The sequence below is a fragment of the Rhinolophus ferrumequinum genome, chromosome 17, assembly GCF_004115265.2.
Source record: "Rhinolophus ferrumequinum isolate MPI-CBG mRhiFer1 chromosome 17, mRhiFer1_v1.p, whole genome shotgun sequence".
Classification (NCBI taxonomy): Eukaryota; Metazoa; Chordata; class Mammalia; order Chiroptera; family Rhinolophidae; genus Rhinolophus; species Rhinolophus ferrumequinum.
The window spans coordinates 12014563-12038821 of record NC_046300.1 but is presented as its reverse complement, the minus strand read 5'-3'; the positions used below and the strand labels follow the sequence as shown (position 1 = coordinate 12038821).

Here is a 24259-nt window from a genome sequence, read left to right as displayed (position 1 = left end):
TGTGTTGTGGTTGGCTGCCATGATTTAAATCACCAGTTACCATTTTACTACATGAGCCTGTTTGTTATATCCTAAATTCTAAACGAAGGAAATCTCTATGGTTTGTGGACAGCGTGGAGGACAGGAAGGAAAGAGATTTATCTGAATTGTTTTAAATGAGAAACAAACGAAATAGACATCTTTTTGAAATTATCCCTAATCTTCAAAGGACTGTGAAGATATGAACTACATTACAGTATATTTTTCTTCTTTTATTTAGCCATCTAAGCACACTGCGTTTAATTCCAGATGAGTAAATTGAAATATACTCCGCTTCTCAAATCTCATTCTTGGGATTACTTTACCATGTTTTGTGTTTTGTGTGTGTGTGTCGGGGGAGAGGTTTGGGGGTCGCGGGGGTGGTTTTCTCTTAACAGTAAAATTTTATGATAGATTGTGGGTGGTTAAAGGGTTCTCTTTACAGGTTTTATTTTGGAAGATTCACTGGCATTTTGTATATCTGTGGTTTATATTATTAACAAAAGAGGTGCTGTTTGAATTAGAAATTTTTGAATAAACTTATGAAAATCATTAGGATACATCATTTGACATTCCAACTCCCTCCTGCGCCTAAAGCAAATGTTGTCCCAGTGTTGGGATTTTTTTTTTAATTTGATGCTTGATAGTTAAGGCTATCAAGTAAATCTAGCAATGTTTAGATATAAAGGACTAGTTGCTACTTAGATGGGAAAAGAAGGAATAGGGAGATTACTCCACTTCTGTTCAGAGATCTATGGAAGAGACTTGGGCTGAATTTCAAACCATCACTAACATTTTTTAAAACTTTCCATTAAAACCTAACACTATTTAAGGATGAACCAACAACAAAAATTAAATGGAACTAAAGGCCCCTGGCCCTGCCCCACCCTATTTCTATTGATTTACAGAAAACAGCCAGGAGGAGGTGCAGGGAGAGGAAGGCCTGCTCTCAGCTCAGTTTCGCAGGACAAAGAAAGCAGTCCCCAACAGTGATGGAACGGGTCTCTGGGGACGTCAGGGTCGTCCCTGGAGCTGCACTGTCTTCGGTTGGCTTGCCTGAAGTTTTTATCTACCCACATGGGTAGAGACAATAGACGCGAAGCCAGGATCGGGAGTTGAGACCCACAGTCTCTGCAGGCAACCCACCCACAGGGACACTGTCCTCTCCAAAGGGCGTCTCGTCCACCGTCTCTGCATTTCAGGAATCCATCTTGTCATACAGACCTTACTTAGTACTGGACCGTTTTTTTCTGGACACTATCTCAGAACTCAATTTTGATTAGCACTATTGAACACTTACCATGGGCTAATCCTGTAAACTCAAAACCCATGCCCTCAAACTGAGAGGCAAGTGGCTTGATACATAAACAAACGTAAGACAAAATTAACCTCATCAGAGACCTATGCGCAGGATATAAGGGACAGACATGGAGAAAACCCATGAGCCCTGACCGATACGATGTTCATGAGCCATGAAAGCCTAAAAGGTGTGCAGGAGGCAAGTATGCCTATCCGGAAGTGCTGCATAAGCATTCTAAGTAATAAGAGGACGACGTGAAAGGGGGTACAGAACAATACAGCCTTGAATGTCATGCAAAGAGGTTAGGTTTTTACTCTCAGGGTTATGGCGAGCCTCTAAAGGAGCCGAAGCAGATGAACGGCAGTTGGGTTTGCTACTCAAAGTGCAATCTGACAGTAATGGGAACAATGAACTGGGGGAGGAGTGCAGTCCAGCCCATTACTACTGGGTCTGCAGCCCAGAGCCAGCCTGCGAACTGCCACAGGTCTGTGACAAGATCGCTACAGAAGTTGGGAAGATTAAGTGTCTGTTTGGTAGATCTAATGATGAAAAAATCGAACTTTGTGGCCGTTTCAAAACATGACCTCACCAAAATACGATGAAAACCAGGACCTTTGCATTGTCTCCAAGTACCTTCCCACAAAATACTTCCAGTGGAGGAGAAACCTGGCAGTCACCACCTTAACCACGTGAGCACCTGTCACATCACAGGAACAAGACCTATCGACGTCACGTACACCCTGAGATGACGCACTGAGGAAGGCACATCCTCCCTTCTGGGGTGCTCTGGCCAAACTACATGACCTCAATCTAACCATGAAAAAACTGTCTGACAAACCCAGCTTGAGGGGCACCTTACAAAATAACGACCCAGTATACTTATAAAATGTTACTGTCATGAAGACAAGGAAAGTGTGACGACTTGTCCCTTGTTGGAGGAGACTATGGTGACATGAACACTAAATGCAGTGTGGGATCCTAGATTAGCCCTGGGCCAGAAAACGGGCATTAGTGGGGAAACTGGCAAAACTGGAACAGGGGTTGCATCTCTGTTAATGGTATTATATCAGTGGTAACTTCCTGGTTTTGATAACTATACTACGGCTCTGGAAGATGTTAACATCCATGGAAGCTGCCTGAAGAGCGTGTAGAAATTCTTTGTACTATTTTTGCCACTTTTCTGTGAGTCTAAAATTATTTCAGAATTAAAAGTTTTTTAAAAATGGCTGCCAAATTCTTCATGTCTCCTTTCTTTGAGAAGTGGGTCTGTGTCCTCTCCCCTTGAGTCTGGGCAGGTTTGTAACTGCTTTGATGAACAGAGTAGCAGGGAAATGACTCTACATTGATTTCTGTGTATGTGTTTTTTAAAAATTTCACTTTACAGTATTTTATAAAGATATTTACTCTGGTTATCTCTTGCTGCATATCAAACTACCCCAAACTCAGTGTCATAAAGCAGTAACTACTTTATGGTGCTCCTGGACTCAGTGGGTCATGAATTTGGACAGGGCACCACAGGGTTACTCGTCCTTGTCCCCTGATATTTCAGGCCTCAGCTAGGCAGACACAAAGGCTGGGGTGCCTTTACAGCTGGGGGCTGTAACCATCTTGGCTTCTTCACTCACATGTCTGGCAGCTGGGCTGGGAGAACTCAGGAAGGCTGTCCACCCTGCTGACCACGTCACCTCCTGCTGCCCTCTCCTCACCTCCTGCTGCCCTCTCCTCTCACAGCACGGCAGCAGGATGCCGAGGGAGCGTTCCTAGAGAACCAGGCGGAAGTTGCATGGCCTTTTTCAAACTGATCCTTGGGATACATGCTATCGCTTCCACTGCGTTCTAACTGGTTACGAGCCAGTCATTAAGGCCTGCCTGGACTCAACTGGAGGGAAACTAGAGTCACCTCCTGATGGGAGAGTGGAAGAAAAGCAGCTGGGATGGGAGATGTTTTCGCAGCCACCTTTGTAAGACTCAATCTGCCACAGTATTTGTCTGCAACACACAGAAATTTTAACAACTGTTTCTTTAATACAGACAGTTTGAGAACACCATCTCAAACCCGTTAACAGGCTCCGACAGCAATCCAAAGGAGTCACGACTGGGGTCCCGTATTGTTTTCTATTGCTGAGTAACACATTATCACAAACTTAGTGGTTCGAAGCAACACCCATTTACTGACTAATTCAACCCGTAGGTCAAAAGTCGAGCTCAGGATGGCTCAGTTATCTGCTCGGAGTATCATAAATCTGGAAACCAGGTGGCAGCGGGGCTGTTCTCATTTGGAGGCTGTGAGTGGAAGGGATCTGTTTTCAGTCACACTGTTACTGTGGACATAATTCAGCTCCTTGCAGACACAGGATTGATGTGCCCATTTCCTCGCTGGCTGTCAGCTGGGGATCCCTCTCAGATCTGAGAGGCCACTCACCGTCCTTGCCACATGGCCTCCTCTGTCTCCAAAACCAAAAATGGAGGATAGCCTCCATGTTAAATCCTTCTCAAGCTTCGAACTCTTTGACTTCACTGCCTCTGAACTCTAGACCAGATTTAAATGGCTCATATGATTAGTCAAGCCCAGCCACCTATGATTCATAGTTGAGCCTTTGAATAAGCTACTTCTGGCTGACTTGTGTAGAAACCCCAAATAGATGCCGGACTTTTAAAGATTTTTTCCAACAACACTAGTTAGGAATTTCAGAGTACGTATTTTGTTCATAACTGAGCACTAGACTACAAACAAAACTTTTTCATTTCTTATTATTTACATAATTTGCCCATGTAGTGGGCCAACAACAGTCATTTTAAATTTAAAAAAAAAAAAAAAAAAAAAAAACCTCTAACATCAAGCTGAATTCCAAATTATTGGTTCAGTGAATCAGCTTCAAAAAGAAATGGTTTCATAATGTTTAGCTCTAGTATGATATCATATCTAGCCCGAAAGCAATATTTGTAATGCTTCTCTTTGAAATGTTTGCTCTTGCCTGCAATGCTTGCTAATCCTCTTGCAGAGAATTCCAGAAATCTTACCAGTAAAGATACACATATAAGTAATTATTTTTCACCGAAAAAAAGGGTACATTGAGATTTCAGCAGCTTTAGCACAGAAAATTTTTAGATCGCATCATTTTATGATCAATAGTGTCCTCCTATGGGCCAGCATTATACTTCTTCCCTAAGTAAGTTTACACCCCAATGAGCAAAACAGATACACAATATAAAAATAACAATCCAAGTTATAAAGCTGACTGCTTCGTTTGCTGAGAAAGTCTTAGAATTAAGTTAGAAAATGAAGCTATACAAGAATGTACCTCTGATATACGGGAATCTCCCATTGCCTAAAATAGCATGAAAAAGATGTGAAGTTCAGTAAGAGAAACTATGGTTAAGTCAAAAGCAAGTGTTTTCCAATAGAAAGGAGATTTTAGATGCAAGTAAAAGAATTGTATGTTACATTAGCAACTTTGCAAAACGCTTTTCTACCTATTACCTCAGTAGATGCCCAATCCAGCCCTGGGAACATCCACGTGTACTAGTGAAACAAGGACACAGAATATTTCTATCACAAAGCATGGAAGGTGAGGTGGAAGAACTGTATTCAAGAGGCTCTCCACACAGCATGTGGAACTCCAGACATCTCTGACTCCTTCTAACTCCAGATGTTACGAGGTGGCTGAAATCCCGCTGTGTCCAGGGCTTCACGCGAATTGTCCCTGCACGAGACAACAACATCACCAGCCTCGTGCTGTGGCCCCCGTTCCCACATCTGCCTAGTGCTTTCCGTTCTGCCTGGGTCCTGAGCCCTCACGCCCTGTCTCTCTGAATCCTGTGGCTCTGTAGCTAACCTCCTGTCTCTACTAATTCTTTGAATCCTTGGCACTCTCCCCAAGGCATGATTCTGTACTGGTCACACAGCTCCACACGTTGAAACTGGAGATAAGAAGTGTGTTGATCCTTGCACCAAAGTGGGGAGGGGACTAAACCATCAGTAAGGAAAAGGATTGGCAGACGTACAAAGCAGAGGCACGTCCGTAAGGGGACGACTAGACCATCCAGGTGGCCAGTGTTTCTTTTCCCCTACAGACATGAGCCCAACACTAAAAACCAGCAATGTGTAAGAGATAGTCTAAATGCTTTTCAGTTTAGTGAACCTACTTATTTTCTATGGTCCCTTTTTCTCCTGTCACTTAATGAAATGCAAGATGTTTCTGGTTTGGAATCTACTTGAAGTTAGACTAAGACTTCTCTCTTTTCTCTCTCGTTTACTCAATAAATATTTACTGAGTACTTATAATTTTGTGCCGTGCACTGGGCCAAGTTAGCACTACAGCAAGTATCAGAAGTGTGAAGATGGATGGCTACAAAGGGTACAGAGGGCAAACAGAAATAGCCTTTGCTATCCGAGTGGCAAAACAAAGGCTTCCTAGTGTAACCAACAGTGACCACAGTGTAAACACAGATCGCACACTCACAGTGGAGACTCGGTTCCCACTGCTGTACATGTGCTAACGCACTGGAGTCTAACAAAGAAGAAGAAAAACTTTCTGAGTTAGGTATTATTGACGATGATTCACTTTTTCTTTTCAGATGAGAAACTGAGGCACAAAGAAGTAAACTGATCAGGTGCCAAGGAGTGCTGAGATACGAGTCCAGGCTGCTGAGATCACATTCCACAGAACAGGGACTGCTGGAGCTGAACCCTGAAAGAAGGGCAGGTTATTGACAGGCAGTGGATGGTGGAAGGGGTAGGACGGGAAGGAGGATGGGTAGGAATGAACTGTGTCCTGAGCAAAGGCAGCAGCATGACAAAAAGCAAAAACAGAATGGCTCATTACGGGCAGTGAAAAAGAAGTAAAAATGAAAGTTTACTGCATTAGAAGAGGTAAAAAAAAAAAAAAAAAAAAAAAAAGGTAACAAAAGACCAAGCTGGAGGAATAGCCAGGGCAGATCACACAAGATCTATTTTCTCAGCCATGCTGACGAGCTTCAACTTTATCCTCTAGATCTAGATTGGTATCTCCAGTCCGGAGGCCAAACCCTACCAGCTGCCAGTATGTGTACGACCCACAAGCTGAGAATGGTTGTTCCGTTTCTAAATGATTAGGGGGAGAACAATCCAAAGAAGACGATTTCATGACATGAAAATTGCATGAAATTCAAATTTCAGTTTCCATGAATAAGCATTTACTGAAACACATCCATGCTCATTCGTTTACATATTGTCTAGAGCTGCTTTTACACAACCAGGGCAGAGCAGCTACAAGAGAGACCACAGGGCCTGCAGTGCCTAAAATATTTACTATCTGGCCTTTTACAGGAAGTTTGCTGTGCCCTGCTGTCGTCCAGGTAATGGGTGCCACTCGGGAGGATTAGGCAAAATGATATCATTACCACTTTATATGCTTACAATGATTATTCAGGCTACAGTGAGGGAAATAAAAAGGACTGGAAACACGATTAGTTAGCTGACAATCACTGGTCTCAACATAAGAGGTAGTAAGAGCCAAAGCAGAAGTAAATAGGCAAAGACGAAGATGAGAAAGATTAATGAGGTTCTATGAAGGGAACTAATTGAAAGTCTATTGGATGCAGGAGAGGGAGAAAGTGGGGAAGAAACAAAGAATGACTCCAGGTGCTTGATCTGTCTTACCTGGAGGCCACCACCCAGGCCACCACCAGAACGCTAACCAGCACAGTAAGCCGTCTCATTCACAGAAGCTCCTGAGCACTGATAACACTATGCTTCATTCGTTCTTTCCCTCTCCCTCAATCCTTAGCGTGAGCTGGGAATGACTGACCTCATGCTACAGAGAAGAACACTAACCCTGAACCTTATCCAAGGTAGCACAGCTAGTTTCAGAGTTCATGATCTTAATCGCTCTAAGACACTAGAAGATAACATATACTGAGGAAAAGCTAGTTTGGACAAGGACATGGATTAAGTTTGGAAAGAAGATTGACACGTAGACTGAGGGCAGGTCAACATTTAAAGAGTCGGCAGGAAAAAGGAAACCTGGTGGTCTCGGTGCTCACATGATGTGGGAAGCAAGAACGTCAACGGGGGTAAAGACAGAGGGTCAAAAAGAACAGCCTCACACCCTGCTCAACCTCCTGGATGGTCAGGTCTCAGGTTCAGCCCCAGTTCCTATAAATTACACTTGTATTATATGAGTCACTTCAGTATCCCGCAGCCCATTTCAGGAGCTGTTTCTAAAATCAATCCATGATATTATGGTACTAACGGACAAACACACAGAGTGATTTTGAACTTGAAACCACGGACCCAAAGGCTACCTTGCTGACCAAGAAAACCACAGATGGGTTGTGGAGTGCCAGATGGGTTGTGTGTAGAATCACCAGCCTGGGTGTGTATGTGTACACGTAACAGATTGATGGTTTTTTCCTGATTACAGAAAATAAATTATTAAAAATCATTATTTTATATAGCTAGTTATCTAAAATTTATACAAAATGTAGAAAGGCATAAGCATAAAATATAATATTTTGTTGAATGTTACATTTGGGAAGAATAGAAAAGGATTACAAAGAAAATATTACAATCCCAGCACTGTAATCCCAGGAAAATCATTAAGTGTTGATGTATATTTGTCTTTATTCACATAGGACGTAGGAGAAACCTCATCTTCTAAATAATAGCCACCATCTCCTGTGCAAGTGCCCTGTGTCACTGGACAGTCACTTTTCATTTATGTGTCATGACCCCACAAGGTCCATTTTACAGAGAAAGACACTGAGCCTGAGGCTGGTGAAACAAACGTTCAGTCACTCACAAAACCAGTAACGGAGCTGGGATTAGAATTGGAATCTGCTAATTTAAGAGCCCGGTAGGCACATTATATCAGGATAGCAGGTGGGAGAAAGTTCAAATCATACTACACATATTGGGGTTTCTTGAAGACCTTTCCATGACATTAAATATTCATTTAAAATACAAGTTCTTACACCTACAAAGTTTTCTAATCTCCAGAATATTTACCTAGTCCTCTTTTGATGGACATTTGTTTCACACTTTTATTAGTACTTATTAAAATAAAACAAAAAATATAGTGGTTAGGGATCACTTCAAACGAGTTCAAATCCTCACTCAATTGTCCTAGCTCTGTGTTTCTGGGAAAGTACATAAACTCTAAGCGTTATTTTCTTCAGATGTAATCCCACAGCCTATTTCACTTAGTGGTGTTGAGGGGTAAATACGGTTGTGCCCGGGAAGAATCCGGCACAGTCTGGTTGATAATAAGCTCCTTTTGAAGACAGATACTGGTTGTCTTTACTATTGTTGTTGTTTTTTTTAATGGACATTCGCATATATAAATATTTGTGCGTATGTCATGCAGGGTGTCAGGCAGGGTCTCTGGTCCCACTCCACACATAAGAACGCAGGACATGGTGAGGCCAAAACGAACACCCACGGAGCCATAGATAGGGGAGTCATACTGCTATGGTCTCTCTGGCAGCTGGTTTGGAGACACAGGAAGCAGGAGCCACACTATCCGCAACCTGCTCTCCACTCTCTCTCTGCCAACCAACCTCACTTGCTAACTGCAGTCCGTGCTTGCCAGCCACCATCTTCTTGCTAGCCCCCATTTTCTGCTAGTGTAGCCACGGCAGTTATATTAGTGGCCAATGGCTCACTGGTTACAGCTGACGGCCAACTAGCCACAGCTGATGGCCATCCAATCACAGTTGATGACTATTTACTACCTGAGCCATCACCTTTCCATGTGAGGCCAAGAGCCTGGAAACTGCACTCCTGGCTCGTCCCCACATTCCACCCCTACAGGGTCTCACCTCACAATCTACGCGACAAGCGTCTTCCGCAAGGGACCCTGTGCAAGGACCTGGAGGTGAATGCAATATTCTGGACACAGCCAGGCTCTCTAGACACAGCCAGGGTTTCTCAGGGCACCACCAGTCCTTCTGGGCACAGCCAGACTTCCTGGACTTCTTAGGGTACCACCAGTCTCCCTGGGCACAGCCAGGGCCTCTCAGGGCACTGCCACTCTCTCTGGGCCTCTCAGGGTACCGTGCTGGAACAACAGTGACTCACAGTCAAGGTACTTACATATTCTCGATGGCGGCTGGTCAAGACACAGAAGCAAACATCCACCGGTTCCACTACATGGTTGTACGTTCCCAAGCAAAACAGTCAAGCAGTCCATCAAATTAGGGATGGAAGCCCATTCCCCATAGTCCACAGTCATTCGCCAGGGCTGCGCACTGGCCTCACAACGTATGCCCTCTCTGCAGGGCGAGGGCTCCAAGTCCTCCCCAAGCTGGGGGTGATGGCCTCAGCAAGCACTTCCCAGCCCACGGGGCCGCAATGACCTTCATTTTCTCTGGCCTATGCTGGTTGGGGAACCGTCCACGTCGTCCCACCCCTCCACAGGCGTCCAGCTCTCCCGCAGCTGCTTCTCCTGGTCTTCCTGAGACTGAGTGTTCATACGCTGTCATGCGGGAGACCCTGCTCGCTGCGCCATTTGTCGTGCGGGGTGGCCTGCAGGGTCTCAGCTCCCACTCCCCATATAAGAACGCAGGATATGGCGAGGCCAAAAAGGAACACCCACGGAGCCACAGATAGGGGAGTCACACCACCATAGTCTCACTGGAGGCTGGATTCACACGACCTGCAACGCGCTGTCCGCCTCTGCCTGCCAACCAACTGACTCTCCAACCCGCGCAGCCGCAGCAGTTAGATCAGTGGCTAATTGGCTAACTGGTTACAGCTGATGGCCAACTAGCCACAGCCAACAGCCATCTACTACCCGAGCCAGCACCTTTCCACGTGAGGCCGAGAGCCTGGAAACTGCTCTCTGGTGCTCTGTCCCCACACGCACAAACTGCTCCACTGCCCTTTGGAGAGCTCTAGCCGGCACTGTACCCTGCTCGCTGCACCATGTGTCATGCCGAGTGGCATGCGGGGTCTCTGGTCCCGCTTCCCACATAAGAACGCAGGACATAGTGAGGCCAAAAAGGAACACCCACAGAGCCATAGATAGAGGAGTCATACCACTATATTCTAGCTGGTGGCTGGGTTGGAGGACACAGGAAGCAGGAGCCACACGATCCGCAACCTGCCGTCCACTTCTCTCTGCCAACCAACCTCACTTGCTAACTGTAATCTGCTCTTGCTAGCTCAGCCACCATCTTCTTGCTAGCCTCCATTTTTTGCTGCTAGCGTAGCCATGGCAGTTATATTAGTGGCCAATGGCTCACTGGTTACAGCTGACGGCCAACTAGCCATAGCTGATGGCCATCCGATCACAGTTGATGGCCATTTACTACCTGAGCCAGCAACTTTCCATGTGAGGCTGAGAGCCTGGAAACTGCATTCCTGACTCTGTACCCACAGCATATCTTTTACTATTGTCTTAGGATATATTCCTAGAAGTGTAATCAAAGGATATCTAAGGTTTAATACACAGTGACAGTACACTTGTCACAAAAAATATATTAATTTATGGAAGTACACGTTTCACTAGACTCTCAACAAGGGCTATTTAAAAAAAAAAACTCATGGTGACAGGAGACTGGACTGAGTGGTGAGAGACACAACAGAGTAGACAGATGTCGTATTACAAAGTTGCACACCTGAAATTTAGGTAATGTTATTAACCAATGTTACCCCAATAAATTTAATTTTTTTAAAAAAATTTAAAACTCTAAGAGTTTGGCTTTTTTTTATCTTAATGGAATTTTCTTTGATCCCTAATAAGGGTGACTCTTTTTCATGTTTATTGTTAGAAATGGCCTTTTCATGTCCTTCATCCATTTTTCCTTTGAGCCTATCCTACTTTAGAAGAACTTCAAGACAGTTAATGTAATCTGTTCCTAAAAGCTGACCATTATGTGTATTTTGTAAAAAGCTGGGTTAAGCTGGATTTACGGCTCCAAGCAGAGAGAAGAAAGGCACACACACACACACACACACGCAAGATGGTGCATTCTCAAAGTACAAGGTGTCTCAGAGGTATTTACCTCATTGAAGAACGACAGTTGGTCTGCTTTACTGCCTGGGTTTCTTTCCTAGGGCATAAGCGGTGGTAAAGAATGCTAAGTGATCACACATGTTCGAGGTGGTAATGAGAGTGTGCCCAGGAAATCACAGAACACTTGAAGCTCAGACCACTGTTTAGTCTGGCCTCTCCCATGCTCTTTAATTAGATGACAAAGGCCCTGTCTGTACAGCAAACACTGTAATGTATTCCGACCAATAACTGTCATCACCTAAAATCAGAAGACTTGCTACGGAAGAGGATTTGGTGTTGAGACATGAGAAATGAATTGGGAGTCTGTGCTTCATGCCGCGTGTTACATTCCATTCAGTTGGGCTTCACTTTGTTCTAGAGTTGACTGACAGGTGTATGCAATATATTCACAGATAACGCACGACTTTACCCAGAGGAGATAAACAACAGCAAGTTTGCAGCCCAAGTACTTCATTAATTCTAAAATGGTAAATAACCTTGGTAAATCACCAAAACAAAAAGTGCAAACTTTACAACAGAACTGTGGTGCCAAAACTTGCCAACTATTATCAAGCGATTGACTGTTTCACACTTTAGAAGGTACATGATCATATCAAAACACTTTGCTTATCTATTATTTCTAGTTGGGATGCCATGAGCTGATGGTTTTGCTAATTGTAATAAACACATAAATAAAAGTTTATGAACTATATGATTTGTAAAGAGACAAAACCACCATATAAATGCAAAATATAAGAGCACCATAGAAATGCTTTGCTGCAAGACAATGTTCTCTCTTCTCTTTTGTCATTGTTTTCAGTGCTGCACAGTTTGACACCATCAGAAGTAAAATAAATCTGTTTTACCAATACAAAATAACCAAAAGGCATTAACTGATGAGTCAAAAATCAAAAAAGCCAATAAGAAAAGTTGGGAACCCCAACCAAGCAAGAATAAAGTATCAGTTAAAATAAACATATGCGTTAAAGGTTGTACCGTGTTTCCCCCAAAATAAGACCTAGCTGGACAATCAGCTCTAATGTGTCTTTTGGAGCAAAAATTAATATAAGACGCAGTATTACATTATATTATATTATACCCAGTGTTATATTATATTATATTATATTATATTATATTATATTATATTATATTTTATTATACCCGGCCTTATAGTAAAATAAGACCGGGTCTTATACTAATCTTTGCTCCAAAAGCTGCATTAGAGCTGATTGTCTAGCGAGGTCTTATTTTCAGGGAAATGCGGTAGATATGATCTGAGGATTCCTACATTTTCTCCTTGAACTCCTGCTTAAAGTGGGCGTCACTCAGGTTCCTTACTACATGTATTTCTAGAACGTTGGTTAAATCTCAGGTGTGCGATGCCGTTGGCCATATTTTATCACCTGCTCCTTATTTGCTCAAACTCACACACTTGAGATAGTTTGGGCCTGTGAGTCTCCACATCTTTTCTAGTGAAGCTTGACAAACCCTGGAGGGGTGGGCAGTGCATGCAGAAACTATTCCGGTCCAGGGCAATTGGCTTAACTGTCATCTTTACACATTCCTTAATGAACCAAGAAAGATGTTACTCTAAGGTTAAATAAACCTGTAATTTCAAGAATGTTCCTGTTAAATCCTGAAGATAATGATGTCCATGGTGGCTGAATAAAGAAATGGAAAACCGCTTATTATGGTGAAAGATAAAGTAGATCGCTTTCATGCCAAACCCTATGTGTATCTAAGAAATCATGTGTTCCACTGAAGGAGATCAGTGTTTCGGTGGCTAATGGCCTATGAGAGCTTACCCTTACGGTAAAGGTTTGGGTTTACCGATGCCACCAGGACTGCCATCTACTCATGGGCACCCCACCCTCTCACCCCAGCACTCTCCAAGGAGAAGGTCTCATATCTACTGGCACACAAGCCACCTACTGCTTTCACTTCCCCACTGAACTGGCTGGAAGAGCTCACTGCACATGCAAACATACAAAATTGCACATACCCCACAGAAAGGTTGCACCAGACGACTGAGCCTTTTCTTCATAATGACTGATGAACTGAGGAGGCTGCCACTGAAGTAAGCCCAGTGTTTAACGGCTCAGAAGGCTTGAAATCTAGACCTTGAATTCACACTCTGATAGCCTAGGCTAGACCTCCTGCAGTAAAATAATCATGGTACTTGAGCCCTACTATTTTCACAATGCGTTCGTGTCACCTCCACCAGGGCCACAGAATCTATAGAACAGTCTCTGGCTCTATCTAGTGGCCCAGGAAGCCAAGGGTTCTTGACAGTGGAGAGCTGAGGAGGAGATGCCCAGAGACCTGTGGGCTGCATGCACTGCCCACCCCTCCAGGGTCCATCAAGCTTCCCTAGGAAAGTCATGGAGACTCACAGGCCCAAACTGCATCTCACGTGCATAAGTTTGAGCAAATAAGAAGCAGGTGATAAAACATGGCAACGGCATCGTACACCTGAGATTTAACCAACATTCTAGAAATACATATAGCAAGGAACCTGCATGACACCCACTTTAAGCAGGAGTTCAAGGAGAAAATGTAGGAATCCTCAAATCACATATAGAACCTTTAACTCATAAGAACCACTGCCCCTGAAACATGTTAAGACCCAGGCTAACACCCACCACTGATAAGGATTCCAGAGAGGCCTGAGAGAGCCAAACGGGTGAGTCCTTCTGTCCCGTCTGAAAGAGCTAAAAATAAATTCTGAACACGCTTAAATGATTTATTAGGGAAAATGTAACACGTATTTTCCACAAGGAAAAAAATGTCTTAATCATTTTTTTTAAAAGGCAACTTTTAGAAAGGGAAACTCAAAAACAACCACCTCAATAATCACAGTAATACCACTTTTACGATCTAATACTTATCTACTTCACTGTCTTAAAGTAGGAAATAACGGAAAGTAACAAATGACAACGGGTTCCAAAGTGTATACTATAAATATTCTAAAAATAGGAATATATAATATAGTCGCCAAGGACCCAGATAAGAACTCAATACCTCAACCTCCCAATTCATTGACCTCTTCACTTCCAAACTCTTATCCCACACTGCACCACTTCAAAACTCTCGCTCTCGAGCATCCCAGAGGCAGAACACCACTTCTTAACTTCCCCGCTCCATTACCCCTCCAGGTGGGTACAGAATTCTAACTCTTCTCCCTGAGGAGATATTGCAGGAAGGAGCTCTTAGGGAGCCAGGACTCACCTCTTGCTCCATCAGTTCTCCCCTTCCTGTGAGACCAAGGGTCAGGGAAACTTTTCTAGTAAAGGGCCAGAAGTAAATACATTTGGCTTCGCAGGCCCCATGGTCTCTTTCAAAACTACTCAACCCTGCTGTTGTGATGCAAAAGCAGCCACAGGAAATAAATAAATGAATCAGTGTGGCTGTGTTCTGACAATATTTTATTTACAAAAGCAGGTGGGCTGAATTTGGCTTATAAGCTGTAGCTCACCGACCTCTGTACTGGATCATTCCCATCGTCATAGAAACATCACTAAAACAATGCAGATCTTTAAAGGAAAGGGGAAAAAAATGTCTTTGACCCCAGATCTCCCTCTGACTCCCTATTTTTCAGCTGCCCTTTATAGCAAAGCTCTCTTTAGAATTATTGATGTTCCCGGACTCCACCTCATCATTTCCTCCTGAATGAACCCCACCAGGCTCTTGCTCCAATGTGTCACTAAAGAAGTAACTCCCACTGCCGATTCTAACGGTTAATTCTCCGTCCTCACCTTCCTGACACTCTCAGTAGCGTGTGACACTGTTACCGTTTCCTTCCTCTGAAAAGCAGAGACCTGCTCTTTAACAATGAAGCATTAACACAACTAGTCAACGCCCTGACCTCAACCTGTATGTTCCCTTCCCAAAGAAGTTCTAACCACCCTCCCTGAAGCAGGTGACCCCAGCCCGTCACTCTCCATTTTCTAACCCAGCTTTATTGTCCTGTATACCACTGATCACCAGCTGAGACTGTAGCGTTTTAATTGATTTTTTTGTTTATTGTCTATTACCTCCAGGCAATCACAAGCTCCATGAAAATCAGGACAGTGTCTGTTTTGTCCCCCTCAGTGAACACAACTATTTGTGGGGAAACTGAATGAATGAATGAATGAATGAATGGTATTAACTTTTCTCACAGGTAGAAAAATATCAAAGCTGATTCTGCTCTGCAGTTCCATGATTCTATGGTGGAAATAAACTGTAAGACTGCAAGAGACGCTGACGAAAAGAAAAGCAGCAAATTAATTTTCTTGTGGGCAAGTAAAGAAATACTTTAGGGGAAAATGTTAGGTAGCATTCTGTTGAAGATTATGGTCTCTGAACTTCTACTTAAATACTGTGACTTGTTGATTGTATCCCCCAAACTACCAGGGCTGCTCTGATCAAAGAATTCAACTAAATGCTGGCTGCCGACATGGCATGCAGTGGGTGGCTCAAGCCGGGGCACCACATGACCAAAGAGAGATCAGCATGTAATGCTCTCTGCCAGGCCCTGGTTGTCACTCCATAAGGAAAGCTGTCATTGAACCCATGCAAGTCAGAGGAAGAAAACTGAAATGACCAAGCCTCCAGTATACAGGGCTGCTATGAGAATATGGATTCAAAAGATTAAGTTGCTTCAAATGACAGAGATGAACTGTCTCAATGGACCCAACTGAGACCACTACAATAAAGGTAAGTGATGATATGTTTACCAGGTCACCATGAATTTAGGAACAATCTCTGTGGTGGAGCACATACTAACGCAAGAAAATAAGCAGAAGTGTCTACTACCACCTGTAGCAGGCAAAACCCACATAGGAGACTTTTACTTCCTGAAAACATAAAAAACTATCAAAACTGATTTATGTCAGTTACTATTGATTTTCCTCACAAATCATTAAAAACAAATAAACAAACAAAAAAAACAAACAGAATGCCTTGGATCAAACTCCTAAGGTTTTAGGGTGGTGTCCTTCCATATTCTATCAGAAAACAGAATACTGGGGTGGAATGAAAGAATTTAACACTTACTCCATGAGTGCCTATGTAAAGACCTACATTAGTTCCCGCAGGAGTTATGATGATGAGTTATACCATGATTAACATAATGAGGAGGGATTTCAATCTTGTTAGTGTGGTTTAAGACATGAACAGAGAAGGGTTCAAAACCTAGGAGCATGAGGGAAGGAAGAAGTCGAACTGAACCAGGAGCCAGGATCATACTGCTAACTAACCAGAACTGTGCCAGGAGCTGCCACAGTGATAAAAATCAGAGAGGCAAATGCCAGAACCTAATGATGATGGCAGAGGGAAACAAGGGAGAACTGTGCATGGGCTATTATAAGACCCACATGACGGTGACGATGGCTATGCTGAGGAACTGGACCACTCTCAGAAGTACATGTGATACCACAAAACTTAAAACAGTTCAACTTCAAAGTCTACTGTGATCTCCACTTAGGTTTCTTTGAAAACGTGGTTCTGCAAAGTAATGTAAAGAACAATGCACCAGAAGATCCAAAGTCTGATTGCTCTGAATTCACAATGGGATTTGGGGCCCACAAATTCCCTCTAGGGCCTCAGTTCCCTCCTCTGTACGATGAAGGCATTGGCCCATGTACTAATCATGTCTTTTCATTCTGCATTTTTGATGCTTTGACATCTTGGGGCCTTACTAACTCTAGAAAGAATTCCCATGCTCTCCAACCACCTCCTTTATGGAGTTCTTACACTGTGGGTTACTGTTCCCCTGCCCTCCCCTCCCCAGGGCCAGGGACCAGCTCCTACACCCCAGAGTACAGTGAGATTATACAAACTAGCCAATCCCGCCCATTCCTCCACCCGCAAACTACAATAAAGGTTCTTACCCACTGTTCCTCTCGCTTCCTCTGCCTCCTGACCAACCCTGGTGCTTCCCCGTGTGGCTCCCCATGGTGGAGCATGGTATGCCGGCTTCTCTTGGGATCTATAAGGACAGCAAAGTATCTTCTCAAGGGCAGTTGCCTGCTCCTCTTTGACCTCACCAGACCTGAATAATTTAGAAACCTACATTTTGAAACACCTGGATGATCACCAAAGTCCCAGCTCTAAAATTCTAGTATTTCTGTATTCACATAAAGACAAAAAAGTTCTACTCCTTCAAATCAGGGGTCAGGAAACATTTTCTGAAAAGGGCTAGAAAGTAACTATTTTAGGCTTTTCCAGACACAAGGGCTCTGTCTCATATTCATCTGTGTTTGTTTGTAAGTTTTACAACTCTAAAAATGTAAACACAACTCTTACTTTGCAGGCCACACAAAAAGAGGTGGCAAGCCAATTGGCCCTATGGGCCATAGTTTTCCAATTTCTGCGTTAGATGACGAGGGAAAGTTTACAGTTCTAAGGATGCCATGAGAAACAAGGAATGTTTTATTGAATCCCTGCTCAGATTTAACACCACTCAACAATGCACAACTGGGGAACCATGATTTGTAAAGGTGCACAATAAACTCAAAGTGGTTGCGTTATAAATGTTACTCCAAAAAAGTCATCTGGAATCATCCATTTCTGATCCAGAACTAGCTGCTAAGAAGTCATGTGGCCATGAACTCACATCTGTGTTGAAAGAAAACAATGAGAAAAGATCACTTTGTTGAAATAGCCATCCTGCCTAGAGTCCAACGGACACAAACTCAATGGGTCACTAACCAAAAGTCCTTTATAAGGAAAGAATATGGTACCCTCTTACAGATTCTGGATATCTCTAGAACTAGACAACATAAAATAAACACAGCCAACTATAATTTCTTCCTTTAAAATGGAAGCTGTTATGTTACTAAGTTTTCAAAGATAGTTAACAACTGGTAGTGGTTCAACGAAGATAAAGAACCATCGCAGAAAAAAAGAAAATGCTAACCTTTCCAAAAGTAAAACAAAATTTTATGCTCAATCTCAGTGGAAGTACATAAAAGACCTCAGCTAAGTTAACAATTAGGACAATTTTAATTTCCAAATTTTTAAGTACTTTTAAGTACCAATAATATACATTGAACAACCATGTAGCACTATAATCCTAAATCAAGGCAGAGAGTAGGGAAAACAAAAAATAAAACACAGGAAATTTTTTATTTGAGGGATGATGAAAGGAACAAACTCAAGATGTGCTCAGTATTTTAAATCTTTTACAGTTGCCTTATCCCCTGAAATTACTTCAGTTAAAAAGTACCGATATGTACCCAATTTAAACAAGTGGCTGAGAACACTGGACATGAGCGATGTCCATAAAAGAGGAAAGAGAAAGTGAAAATGGACACTCGAAGGCTCAGTGCCTATTGGAGGAAGCTTGTATCTTATTCTGCAAGTGCTGGTAAAGAATAAAACGGGCAAGCCACTTAAAGAGTGACCCTAAAATAAAAATGGGAGCTTTAGAGACACAGAGATGAACTTGCTTCTCTTATGGTTTTGTTTTATTAAAATTTATTGAGGTGACAATTGTTAGTAAAATCACATAGGCTTCAAGTATTCAATTCTGTAATACATCTTGAGATTATCATGCTAAGCAAATATGTCACACAGAAAAAGTTGAGAACCGTGATTTCACTGATATGTGGGATATAAAACTGAAAACAATAAAGGAACAAAACAAACACATGAAGAAAGAAAAACTCATAGACACAGACAATAGTGTAGTGGCTACCAGAGGGAAAGCGGGGAGGGGGTGGTAGATGAGGGTAAACGGGGTCAAATACATGGTGACCTGCTTCTCAGTAGGAGGCTTTTTGATATCCACAGGCACCCTGAGAAGCAGCAAATTACTTCTGGGGAAATCAATTCATTCTGATTTTAACAATAAAGTTTTACTTTATTACATAGTCATTTCATTCATTGAGATTTCATCAGAGGAAATATTTACCTGTGTAAATTCAGCTAATTGAGGAAAAAATGCCTAACTGGCTTATTGTCACAACAGGGAAACAAAAACATTTCAAACATCTCTGATGTCTCTGATAATTTGGGCTTTTACTTTTACCAGACTACAAAATTTAAACTAAAATATATCAGAATGTGGCAAAACCTAATTTTTTAAGATATATAAATTGAAAAGCAAGCTCAAATGGAAGCCATCTCGGACCTCTATGGCTTCCACAACTGCTATCCGAAGTCAAACCAATTTGACTTGCCCCATGCAGTTTCTTTCTCTTATTGAACACCTTTTTTTCGCCCAATTTTTTGTAGGATGTAGAACTCTGGTTTCAGTCTGTATCATCAAATATTTCTATCTTCTAAGGGATTATCTCTTCTAAGAATACTTCCTTCAATATTCCTTCTTCTAATCATAATGAAAAGAAGGAAAAGAAGAGGAGGAAAGCGGGGAATAGTTATATAGCATTTTCTGTGGATCAGCTGCTGATATCACCCCATTTTCCAGATGAGGGAACGCAGGAACCTTTCCAGAGAGGTTAAGTAACTTGGTGAAGATCGTACAGCTAGCGGGTTAAATTCCTTCATGTGCTCCCATAATCTACTGGACATGACCGTGCCTTTGAAATTGTTACATTGTTTCATAAAAGGCTACTGATAAATCTGTCTCCTCCATTAAATTCTAAGCACCTTGAGGGTGAGAACTTTATCTTAATTGTCACTTATCCTTGTCTTCAGGCAGTAGCTGCTGATCAGATATTTGATGAATGAATGAGTGAATAAATGAACGAACCAACCACGGAACAAATGGACCAAAAAAACCAATGAAGAAAGTCAGTTGAAGACGAGTGACTATAAGGGCAGAAGTAGTTTTCACTGACAGGTACACCATGGATTCACCATAAACTCCATTTAAGAGATCACTAAAATTTTATTCTTCTAAAAGGCATATTTGCGAATCTTGCCATAAAACAAATAGCTCTAACATTTTTTGAGCCAATGAAAATGATAACTCTCAGATAAGACCATAAACAAATTTTTGCAAGTCAGGAAAAGAGCTAAATTTTACTCCAAAAGAATTCAAGAAGTTAAAATTTAATGTGTTTGCTAAGGAAGATTTGCTGAAACTAATTACCTCTTAATGGAAACAAGTTACTGGGGCATTTCTCTCTCTGCAAGCAATGGTTTGGTGCAAGCTACTATAAAATTGAGGAGAGAGAAAAGGGCAGAGCTCAGGGGAGTTAACACATTCCTTCTAACGGTAAAACTGGACCAATACGGCAAGCAATCTACCTTTCTGCCATAAATCCAATAATAAACTAGATTAACCAGGGCTGTGGTGTTTTTGCAGAAAACCTCTGTCAGGTACAGTGCAGATTTGATGATGCGCTTGTTCCTTATCTAAGGGGAACAATACATTCTCAACTGTACTATGACTAAGCTTTTGAAGACTTCTTTATCCATTAAGAATCCTATAAAGTAAGAATAAACACAATAAAATAATATATGCTTCTCTTAACATAGGATGTTTTAATGTTCCAAAAGCTATTACTTGGTACTGTAAACTCTTAATGTATACAAGCTAACTTAAGATGAATATCCTTTAAAGAACATGACACTGAAGAATCCAATAAATAAGTTTCTAACAAATGGTTTATGGTTATTTTTACATTATTAGAAATCGATTTGAACAAAATAATAAAGAAATTCTACTCTTGATATACACTTAAAATCAAGCATTCTGCCTAAAAACCACTGCTACAAAGTGGGGGAAATGTCACAGATTAATGAGGTACCATTTTAGGAACTTTCCAAAATTAGGGTGGGCAACATTCTTTTCAGGGTTAGGCCTAACTTTGTTTTGGTTACAACAAGCAATTACACAGAGAACACTCAAGAAAAACTGACCACAAATAAAAGCAAATACAAAAAATTAGAAATGTAACCAAATTATGATTTGATCACAATGCAATAAAACAAGAAATTAAAAACTAAGAGACAATTTTCACCTATCAGAATGGCAAAGATCAACACTTACATACACTAATTTGATAAAGGTTTGGCACCAGTAAGCACTCTCATAAACTGCTGGTGGAGAATGAACTAGCACAACCAAGATTTGGGGCAATTCAGCAACAGCTTTCAAAATTACCAATGCTCAGACGGGTGGTTCCCAAACTTGCCTGCACATCGCATCACCTGGCAAGCTGGTGCCTGTGTCCAGCTGTAGAGATTGTGATTTAATTGGTCTGGGTATGGCCCGGCCTTTAGACCTTTTAAAGATCTCCAGAAGATAACTAATGTACAGACAAGTCTGGGAATTGCCGACTAATATGCCCTTTGGTGAAGCAATTCCATTTCTTATTATTTATCCGACACATATATGTTCACACATGTTGTGAATGACCTTTCTCATTAGCTTTGCTTCCTAATAATAAGACTAGAAAAACACAAATATTGAATATTCATAAAACGCAATATATGATGCATCTTTGAAAAAGAGCTGCAGAAGGTATGTGAATTCTGTCTCACTAAAGCTGTTACACGTATTTTTAAAGAGATGCAGAATGGTGTATAAAGCATATGTGAAAAATAATACACACACAAAGTGGTAAAAGTGGCTGTCTCTTTTGGTGAAAATTTGATTTCTTCTGTATACCCTTCGAAATACTGAAATTTATAATATGTATTAACTCTTGAAAAATATATTTTAAAAATTAAAATACAAAATCAGTCTGGTGATATTATTCTCCAAGCAAACAAAATTTTTAGAAGCTAGTGTTCAAAGGGACACGAGGAAACATTTTGGAGTGATAGAAACACTCTTTATCTTGACTGCGGTGGTGGCTGCAGAATTGTATATGTTTGTGAAAACTCAGAACTATATACCTAAAATGAGTGAATTTTACTCTATGTAAATTATACCCCGATAAACCTGACTTTAAAATTTTGTTAAAGAAAAGCTTACAAGACAACCGGACCTCTCAAACAATGCTGGCAGGAGTGTAAATTCGTACAACCAATTTGGGAAACTGCCAGGCGGGACCTATCGGATCTGTGCTGGCACAAGCCCTGGTGCCAGCATTTGCACTCAGGCACGGGTACCCAATGGAGACACACATGGATTCACCAAGGAGCATGCAAAGAAATATTCATGGCCACACTATTCACGACAGCAAAAAGTAAGAAAAAGAGGTACTGTGAAAAGTAAAATGGATTAGTAGACTGTGATGTATTTGTGCCATGGAAAGCCAGGCAAGAGGTGATTCAGTCTGCAGGGTGGCACTGCCAAGACGGGGGATGGACAGCAAAGAGCACAAGCAAAGTAAGAAACTCATATGGCCCTTAACCATATAAAGAGATAGTCAACCTCATTCATGACAAGAGAAAGGCACATTTAAATCACTCCGAAATAACCTATCTCATCACACTGACACAATTCCACAGCTCAGCAACAAATTCTGAGGGCGAGGCTTTGGGGATCAGGCATCCTCAAACATTTCCCTTGGAGGTGCAAAATGTAAAGTGCCCCTGTAGGACTGTAGGTTTGGCTATATCTCCAAAAAGTTTTCAAATGCATTTATCCTTTGATACACAAATACCATTTCTAGGGATTTATCCTATAAGATGGAGATGCATACGTACCAAATGATGTATGTATAAGATTATTCATTGTTCGCAATATCACAAGATTAGAAACAACTGAAGTCTATTCATCAGACACTAATGAGATAAATTATGATATATCCATAAAATGGAAAATTTTGTAACTGTAAAATACAATGTAGACACTCTCTACTTTGATATAGAAACGAATATTGGGGACATATCATTAAGTGAGAAAAACTCCAGGGGCAAAAAAACATTCACAATATGCTATTGTGAGTGAAAGGGAGCAAGAGAAAAACATATATTCACATTTGCTTGCATTTGGACACAAAATGAGCAAAAGTAGTCAACCATGTGGGATAATGGAAAAATGAGAAAAGAACGGAGTGGACAGAGGGAGGAACAAGACTTTTCAGTATTTATCTTTTCACATAATTTTTCCCAAATTGAAATTTATTACCCATTCCAAACTTTTGCACTTAAAATGCATTTTGGAGAATCTAGTTATGGAAATAAAAACAAACTCCAAGGTTAATTACTTATTAGTTTTCCTGCCTCCATTCCTCCTTTCAAGATATGTGAATGGACTTTGCACATTGCACACAGGTTGCCAGGGCTTGTGGGGTCTAGGGCTTCCCTTTAAAATGTGGTGTGGGGGAGATAATAGGCCTTTAATGCTTTGCTCTTAACCTATGAAGCCTCAGTCAAAACTGACAAGGGACAACTCTCATTTTAACATCCAGTTCCATGAGAAAAGGCATATAGACAGAATGGAACAGTGACTCCAGGAAGAGACCTTACTACGGCAAAGGTGGCATTAAACAGGGGTTGAGGGTAATTAATCTTTGTCAGCAAAATTCTTTGGATAGCATTGTACTCAAAATTTATCTTGCCCTCTCGAACTGTTAGCACATAGTATTACATAGTGTGGCTACATCATAATTTACAATTTTTTTTTCTCATTTAAAATCTTGCCCAGGTGAAAATCATTGTGCAGCATGGCACAGAGAGCATGTACAGAGTAGTATTTGTATACTGCCATCTGGAAGCAGTGAGGCTGCTCACAGCACAAGGAAATGAGCCTGAGAGCTGCCACTGGCCAGCACTACGAGCGACCCAAAGTCCAAGAGCACCTTGGCACCCCTGTGACTCAGTCACGGCACACTCCTGCGCCATGGCACACCCACGGGGAAAGCCATTTGGGTCAGGGTTTCACCCAATATCGTTCTCTCTACAAACAGCCTTTCTGGTTCCTTAGTGACAACAGTGATGGTGGCTCGTCACTGTGCGGTACTTTCTGTGGTAGGACAGCAGACCGGATGAAATCCAGATGATGGGGACTGTGATTTAGTTCCCACTAAAGACCAACTGGCGATTCTAGAGGTGCGCTGTGCCTACAGGTGGATCAAAGCCCGAAAGGTCCTCACATGTCACCTACACGACTAAAACT

General features: G+C 41.8%; 1 protein-coding gene across 1 annotated transcript in view; it reads right to left on the bottom strand.

Moving 5' to 3' along the window:
- ULK4 (unc-51 like kinase 4) overlaps positions 1-24259 on the bottom strand; it is a 406569-nt gene that overhangs the window by 225052 nt on the left and 157258 nt on the right. The window lies entirely within an intron of this gene.